The sequence below is a fragment of the Camellia sinensis genome, chromosome 10, assembly GCF_055761805.1.
Source record: "Camellia sinensis isolate YWXY chromosome 10, ASM5576180v1, whole genome shotgun sequence".
Classification (NCBI taxonomy): domain Eukaryota; kingdom Viridiplantae; phylum Streptophyta; class Magnoliopsida; order Ericales; family Theaceae; genus Camellia; species Camellia sinensis.
Window position 1 is genome coordinate 103,349,087 of NC_138970.1, and position 8,919 is coordinate 103,358,005.

At 31.6% G+C, this 8,919-nt stretch overlaps 1 long non-coding RNA gene across 3 annotated transcripts; it reads left to right on the top strand.

Annotated features, from left to right (window-relative positions):
* LOC145801248 (uncharacterized) lies at positions 1 to 6,642 on the top strand. 3 transcript variants are annotated; one of them, XR_014342437.1, is made up of 8 exons: positions 1 to 89; positions 185 to 234; positions 1,864 to 1,950; positions 2,055 to 2,080; positions 2,209 to 2,226; positions 2,324 to 2,404; positions 4,618 to 4,671; positions 6,433 to 6,642. It is a non-coding gene; the product is annotated as an uncharacterized LOC145801248 (long non-coding RNA). The 3 variants fall into 3 exon arrangements; XR_014342435.1 differs by lacking the exon at positions 6,433 to 6,642 and having other exon boundaries at positions 4,618 to 4,993; XR_014342436.1 differs by lacking the exon at positions 6,433 to 6,642 and having other exon boundaries at positions 4,638 to 4,914.
* Positions 6,643 to 8,919: the final 2,277 nt, after the last annotated feature.

Below are 8,919 nucleotides of genomic sequence, written 5' to 3' on the forward strand. Positions count from 1 at the left end.
TCTGCTTCAGCTCCCTGATTTATCTCAGAATGATATCTCGGCGATTTCGATTTTGATTTCGAAGCTCTCTCTGTCTCTCGATTTCGAAGGTCTCTCTCTCTCTCTCTCTCTCTCTCTCTCTCTCTCTCTCTCTCTATTTTGAAGGTCACTCTGTTGATTTGGTTGTTGATTTTTGTTTGTGCAGATCAAGGCATTGCATATGCGAAGATCAAGGCATTGAGAGAAGGAAGAAAGGTTCGGATCTACCCCTTTCTCTCTCTCTCTTTCTCTATATATATATATGTCTATCGTAAATCTGATTCAGTGATTCTGTTTTGTTTGTGTTGGTTTAGTGATTCTATATATATATATATATATATGTATATACTATAACCCTCTTCTGCTCTGTTGATTTGGTTGTTGCTAAGTTTTGATTCTATAATGCGATAGTATTGCTCTGTTTCAGTGATTGATGTTTTGTTTGTGTGAAATGTTTTGATGTTCTTGATGCTGCTAGTTGACTTGGTTTATCATGAATTTGCTTATGTTCAATGATCCACTAATCTAGTTATAGTTGGTAGTCATAGTGTTGAATCAGTTTTGTAATTTGAGTTATTCAAACTTGAAATCTTGATTTCCAGCTTAATCCTGAGTTGCCTGTGAACATATTGGTGATTTTGAAATAAATTTGAATTAACAGCCTATATCCCTTTCCCATTTTGATATCTTTAGCTTCCATTGTTGCTGGTGAGTTGGACTCTTGAAGAAGCTCATACAAGGAAGGGAGTAAGAAAGAGAAGAAAATTCTTCTCTGTTTTCTTGGGAAAATAATGTGAAGCAAAATTTTTTCAAGGCTACTCTCTCCCTATTGTTCACACACACACACACACACACACATATATATATATATTGGGGGCTTGAAGATGAAGAATAAGATTCTGTCAAAAGGATTCACACACAGAGTGTGAACATAGCTTGGTTAGAGGAAAATGTTAATGTGAATTGGTGTGAAAGTGTTATGAACTCTTATGTATAGCTGTTTTTCTTTCATTTAATTTGTTTAAAAAAAAAAGACTTTTATTTATGACATAATAGACACCAATATTTTAGTATCAAAAACTAAAATTGAATTTCATAGGAGTCAGCTAAGTCATGCAGCCTCTAGTTTAGTCAAAAGCTTGATTCAATCAAATGCCAACTAGCAACTCACTGAATTAACTCACTTATCTGTTTTGGATTGAATTAACACAAATTTACCAATCAACGAGAAACTTATGCTTCTTTTGGCTCCTGCTTATAAGTGTTTTTTTTTTTTTATTTTGGACTTATTTTTGTAATAGATCCCAATATTCTATACATGTAAGAATTTTGGGCATTGTATTGAATAAATTTTCTATTAGCTAACTTTTGACTGGGTATAAATTTTGCTATCTGGGATTGAAGGGTGTATTTGTCATATAATCTTTCATTGCTTACTTGTCAAAAAAAAAAACAAAATTTTGTCACTTCTGTCATCATCATCAATCATTGTCAGTTCATCATATTAGTTACTGAATTTCAAGTTAAATTGCTTCTTAATGGGTTATGTTTTCTCTCTATTGGTTATTAGTATGACCTGGATCTCTTCAATATTGTTGCTGTTCCAGAGTTTAACATGTAAGTCTTAACATATTCAATGCTTCTCATGTATGTCGTTTTCCTCAATATTTGATGTGCTTTGTGATTTTCCCCTTTTAAATTACTAATTATTTCATGTATTGGTTTTAGGGGAGCCATGGAAAACAAGAGCTTGAATGTATGCTTTGTGAAATTTTTTTTGACTCTTTATTTCCATTTACCATGCATTTCATTTGATTGAAGTTGGTCTGACTTGGTTGTTGACAGATATTCAATTCCAAGCTTGTTTTGGCATCTCCAGAAACTGCTATAGATGCAAATTATGTTGCAATTTTAGGAGTTATTGGCCATGAGGTGTATCATTTATCTCATAAGAAGCAAGAAACTTAGATATTTGTTTTTTTTTTAATTTTTAAAATTTGTATTAATTTGGGTCTTATTTCTTGTGTATATTGTAGTATTTTCACAATTGGACTAGTAACAGGTTAGCTTACATTGCTACTCTATCTCAATTATTAAAATCATGTTACTTTTTTGTATAACTTTTTTTTTCTTTCTTTCTTCCGATCTTTCTCTTTTGGTTGACACTTTTTTTTTTTTTTTTTTTTGCAGAGGACATGTCGAGATCAGGTCTGGGCACATTATTAATTACCAAGTGACCATTGAAACGCTGAAAATATCCGTTGGTTGATTGAGCTTGCAAGTCTCTAATGCATTCCTTTGGCAGGAATTTTCATCTGACCTGGGGAGTCGTACAGTAAAGCGGATTGCTGATGTTTTAAGGCTTCGAAATTATTAGTTTCCACAGGTATTTCCACTCCCCTTCTACAACTTCTAATGATGCTTTTAGTCTTTGTTATGTAACATTAGTAGCTGATATTGTATACATAGCACATAAAAATATTTTTAATTGTTTATGGATGTAATATTCATTTACATTGCAGATATAAATATAGAAAAAAATCTAATTTTTTCCCTTATCTCCACCGTATCCGTATCTTTATTGTATAAATATAGAAAAAATCTAATATGTGATGTACAAATTTTAAATACTATATCTAGTACCTTATTGTATGTATTCTCTTATTAGGATATTTGTTACCTACATTCAATGTTATAAACTCAGATTTAGATTAAACTTCTCCTTATGAAGTGAATTTGATATGTGGAAGCTTTGGACTCAAAAGTTCTATTTAGAGGAAAGAATATGATCAATCGATCTTGCATGTTTTATTACCTAGTTGTTCTTCGACAATGGTTTTGTGTGATACATTTAATTTTCTCTCTTTTTTTTTTTTTGGGGTGAATAAGTCATAGATTAAAGACAAAGAATTTACAATATTACAAGGGGCATGCCCTAGGCCCTAACCCATCAAAATCTATATACACAGCTACCAACCAACAACAAGAACAACTAGCCGGATAAATTAAATTACACAGCTAGAACCTGCTCAAAAAAATTGTGTAACTAAGTTACATACACAGCCACAACATACAGCTAGAACCTGCCCAAAAAACTGTGTAGCTAAGCTATATAATTAAGCTATGCAAGTCCCTATACCAAAACTAGGATATTCAAACAAGTCATGGAATAAAATGTGTTCATATGCCCTATATGATGCATATTGGGGATATGAACACATCCAAAAAATCCACAACAGTTACAATATAATCTCCCTTGCACAGCCTGCAGGGGTAAGATATGGACCAAAATATATAGCAGATAATCATCCCAACAAAATAAAACACAAATATATAAAAGACAAAGCTTCCAACACATCTTTGGCGTTTGCAGCAGCCCCTTCCACCAGAGTGTACCCAGCAGCCTTTGATACCACCAGCAACCTCTTGCAGCACAATGTTCCCAGTCCCTTTCAGTTTCCTTTCCAGTCTTCTGTCTCCGAGTAAGGTTGATAAAACCTGTCCAATATAGGGTATTACATAAGAACAACCTAAATAGACAAAGTTGTATAACCATGGATAGTGTTTCCATATCACATTCACAAACACAGATAATATATAAGCTCACTTCACTCAACCAAGGCATGATGAAGATTGCTTTGTTTATGGTTGGTCATGTAGTATTTGAATTCTCTCTGCCCACTCTCTGTCTTCCTTTTTTTTTTTTACACTAATATTTTGTTAGGAAAGTTAGAAGGAATGAACCCATTACTATGAATGACATACTGGTATTAAAATGGCTGATGTTTGAGCTATATGACTTGGCTATTTCTAGGACAAAAGTTAGGAATAATTGTAGATTGTGAATTTGATGTGATTGTGATTTTGAGTTCATTTAGTACAGAGGCAGTATGTGGTAGGGTGATTGTGATTGTGATTGTGATTGTGGCAATCCATTACATAGGCAGTATGTGGTAGTCTATTACATAGGCATAGGCAGTATGTGATTGTGATTTTTGATATTTTTTTCTTGCCTAATGGTGACTGATTTTGTTTGAAAATCAATGTATTACATGAGATGTGTATTGGGGAATCTGAAGGCAAACTTCACTATGTTTTGATCTCTGAAGATGGACTTCAAGTATGGGTACTTGATGATTACTTTGACGTGCATGGTTGTATGCTTTTTTGCTAGGCTTGTGAAGGTTTATGATGCTTCTTTTTTTTTTTTCTTTTTTTTGGCTAGGCTTGTGCAGAGGTTTTTATGCTAGTATGTAAAGATGTGAGCTTTTAATATGTAGGTGCTTGGATAGCTAGAAAAATGAAACTTTTTTGCTTAATGGATTTTCCTTTATTGGATACATATGTTGAATAGAGAATGTTGGTTGTTTCTGTTTGTAGTTTGTTGCCTGCTATGTCGTTGGTTATTATTGGCTTCGCCGGTATTCCTGATTTCACTATACTAATGTTGCTGAGTTTGTTAATCAGTCCCTCCAGTTTTTCTTTTATTTGAATTGCAATATTTTTCCCGTCCTTTAAATGTTTGTTTAGAACTTTTTGAGCCATGCATGAGATATGCAACATTAAGTTGCAAGGTGATATAAATTCTTTGTTAACCAGGTGGTTGTCATGGAAAACAGGTTAAACAAGGCGTCCATTGTGCATAAGTATTGGGTACAAATTCTTAAATTTATGTTTATTTTGGTAAATCCGATTACACTTTTTGTTTTGATGCAAGCATGTAGACTAGTGAAGACTAATGAACTCTCTCACCAATTTGAATTTAACTCATCCAAGCTTGAAATTTATGTTATAAGAAAGAATATATTTTTGAGTTGGGGATAATTTTCTTGGCAGCAATTTGCCATCTCTTGTATAGTTGAATCCATCATTATAGCTCAACACTTCTTTCTTTGCTAATGTCTTTGCTAAAACATGATTTTTGGATATGTTATTTTGTGATTAATGGTGATTGGATATTATATTGAATGGCAAAGTGAATTAATGTTGCATTTTGAATGGGAGTTATTATTTCATATTAGTGTTATTTTTCAGTTTTATTACAGGTATTTTTTGGTTCAATCACATAAAATTAGCACAATTTTGTTTTTAAAAAAAAGAAAAAAAGAGAGGCTATCATGGTGTTTCTAAAAACGTCGCTAAATATCATATCAATGGTTGGATTTTATTTGAAAAAAGAGATATGGCGGCGTTTTAAAAATGTCGCTAAATAGCATGGTGACGTCATGTTACAGTTAGTAGAACTTTTAGCGACGTTTCTAAAGTGCCACAAAGTTATAGCGACAGCCACATCTTCGGCGTTTGGTACTATACGTCAAAAAAGGATTTGACAGCGTTTTTGAGACCTATAGCGGTGTTTTTTAAACGCCGCTAAAACCCTCATGTCCAGCAATGCTCCCAATTCATAAATTCAATAATTCCTTAAACAAAATTGAAAATTCAGCTTGTTTGGTTTTGCTTTTCAAGATTCACTTTTGAGAAAATTGAAATTTTTTGTTTTCCATATTTTTTTGTTTTCACTAATTTTTAAAATATTTTAAGCAATGTTTTTAATTTTTAGATACACCAAACATAAATACACTTTAAAAACATAATATTTGTGATTTTTTTTTTAAAAAAATCACTAAATACCAAAAATACAAAAAAAAAATAAATAAAAATTTAGTACATTTTCGCATTCTTGTGTATTTATTATTTTTTTTTTAAATATTTTACTTTTTAGATACACCTTAGATGTATCTAAAAAGTAAAAAAATTGCTTAAAATTTTAAAAATATTCAATAAAAACATGAAAAACAAAAAAAAAACTCAATTTTCAGAAAATTGAAACCAAACACATGATATTCTGAAAGATAAATCCAAAACTGTTCACTACCCAATCCAATTATGATACATTATGAACAGATATTTATGAAACTGATGAGAGGACCATGTGATAAGGGTTTGTTAAAAAAGAAAAAAGAAAAAAAGAAAACAGAGCTACAATGCATCTATATATAAATAATTTAATAAGTAATCAGAAACTAAGAGGGGAATAGGCATCTTTGCTAGGACACTAAAGTAGAGTTGAGGCTACAGAACTCCAATATATATTGATTTATTAGTGAAAAAATTTGGCCTAATTTTCAAAGGATTTACACTAACCTGTATCCTAATTAATATGCTGTATACTTATTAGAGTTCTATAACCCCTCTTGTGTAATTGTAATTATTTCACATTTTTCCATTAGTTTGTAACATGGTGCCCTTTCTTATATACTATTTTCCCCACCACGTCATTAACTCTTTTGCAAATAAAAACTTGATTTTGGAATTTCTAAAGTTTGGGTATTTTCTTTTATGTCTTTTCATTTTTTTCCCCTCTCCCTTAGTTTTGTGTTTTGGTTGAAATGCTTGATTCCTTATTTTTGGCAGGTAAAAGGAGTACCCAATACCTCTTACATCTGAGCTTATATTTCGAGCGACGGAATACATTACAGCTATTAACATCTGGTTTGCTAGTTGTGTTGTTGCTGAACTACTTATTGGACATGTACATATTTCGTCCGACAAGGTCCTCTAAGCTTCAGTATATCTAAATTAGATGGTATGCTTGATGAGCAAATCGAAAAGCAAAATCTTTATCTCACACCCTCATACATCACAGTTTTTTGTGTTTAAAAAAAAAAAAAAAAACCGAGATTAAAAGTTTAAGGTCATAGTTAAAAATTGTGACCTTTAACCAATTTTGTAGTGGCGCTCATATATTAGTATTATGTATTATGAATCTAAAGTAATAGTAATAGAATAAATGTAAATAATAAAATCAAATAATAAGCATAGCATTAATATAAGAGAAGCTCTATTCACAGCCGAAGAAATCAAGCCCCAACCACAATCTATTTTTTCCATCAAGTGTAAAGGGCTAGTAGTTGACAAAGTTGAAACATGTAGTTGTCCAATTAGGGTAATATTGGTTGAGCTAATGAGGCAAAGATGGACAATCCAGAGTAATTGGAAATAGTTGGAAATAGTTACTAAACTAGTAGTTATATAAACATCAGGAAAACATTCCACAAGAGCAATACATATAACATACCCGACAAAACAACATTATTAACAGAATCATGAATGCAAGTGAAGACTCTAATTTGAAACTTCAATTGAACAACATGAAATCTACAACTAACGTCAAGGGCTTCTGATAAAGAATTGTGGAGAGATGACAGCTCCTTCATTCCCTTACTTAAATGTATATGCTATTATATTCATTACAAAAGTATTTGATTGGGAGGCCACATATAAAAAAAAAATTATATAAAAATTCAAAAAACTACAGACATATAGTGGTGTTCTCAAGACTTTTGCAGGGGTCCTGGTTCCAAATTCTATTATTCAAATCTCAGGTATTCTGATTAATAAAAATCTAATCAATTTGTTCCAAAAGCTATTCCAAATCTAACAACATTGCCAAAGTTTGTAGGTGAGGATACGACCTAAGCAGTTGAGGTATCATTTTTTTTTTTTACTTATTATTAGATTTTTTTTTTAGTGTTTTCTCTTTTATATTGGGAACTTAGTCTCAGTATTTGTAAACTACATTACTATTAAACAAATCCATTCATGTGTGCATGTGGTGCACTTGATGAATGTATTGTAATCTTTAAGATTTTTGTTTGTTTGTTTGTTTTTTTGCCTAATCAAGGATATTATAAGTTAATTTTTCTTGGCTTTCTTCACAAGGAATTCTGATTGAAGCCTAAGATTTTCTTTGTTTTGAGAAATTAGATTTGATTGAACAGCTAATTGGCATAGAAGGGAGTTTTTATCTTCGTCTTAAATGTGTGGCTTTACTTTGTTTTGAAAATTACTATATAATTAAGTGAGAATAGATGATTTGGGGGTAAGCCTTGGATTAAAATTTGCAAATAATATGAATGAGTATGGAAACATTGAAACAAATTTGGAGATTGAATTGAGGTACGATATGTGACTTTCTTGAACACAATTTGAAGTACGACATGTGACTTCAGTTCTTGAAGTTGTATTTTTTTTTATCCTAATTTTATTATTTAAACCTTCATTTTTACATATTTTTGGCAAATTAAAAAATGTGTATTGACATTGAATATCAGTAAATGAAGTTCTAATATTGCTTTTAACTTCCTTGCAACTAATTTGAATTTGGGAGATAGAAGTCCTCAAGAGGCATAACATACACAAGTAAAATGTTAGTATTAGTAATTCATTTTGTTTGCAACAGATGTAGTAATTCTGTTGCACATGTAAAATTGTGTCTCTAGTGATTGCATGGTGAAATTATTTTTAAACATCTTGGTCTTTGTAAAAAGGAATGGAATAAATTAGAACCAACAAGAAGTAGGATCGAGGCACGATGAAGTAGATAAACCGACTGGTCTTCCAAAGGGCCCGACCACTTCATCCATTTTATTTTGGTATTCTATTAATATCTATTTGTATGTAGTTATATATTTTCCATAATATGAATTCTTGTATTCATTTTCATATGTTCATAGCCAAGACCAATCGAAGGAGTTGAAAAAAACCCAAATGATGAATGTAGACGCGAAGGTAAGTGTAACATATTCTTGTTGTTTGTAGTATTCCTCATGTAATTGTAAGCTTGTATGTAATTGTTCATATGATTTTATGCATGCAATGTAGGACGTTGGGCACAAATGGAATCAACTTCTTGAAGAAGAAAAATATGAGTACATACAAGTGGGAATGTAATATGAACGATATGCCTAATTAAAAACTATGGTCCAACAAAAGCCTCCAAAAGTAAAAATTCAAACCCGGATTGAGCTCACATCGATTTGTAAGATTATTATAAGGTTGGACAAAGCACAACAACAACAATGGTTAATATAGGTTTCATGGCATCCTAAGCCTTAGGTG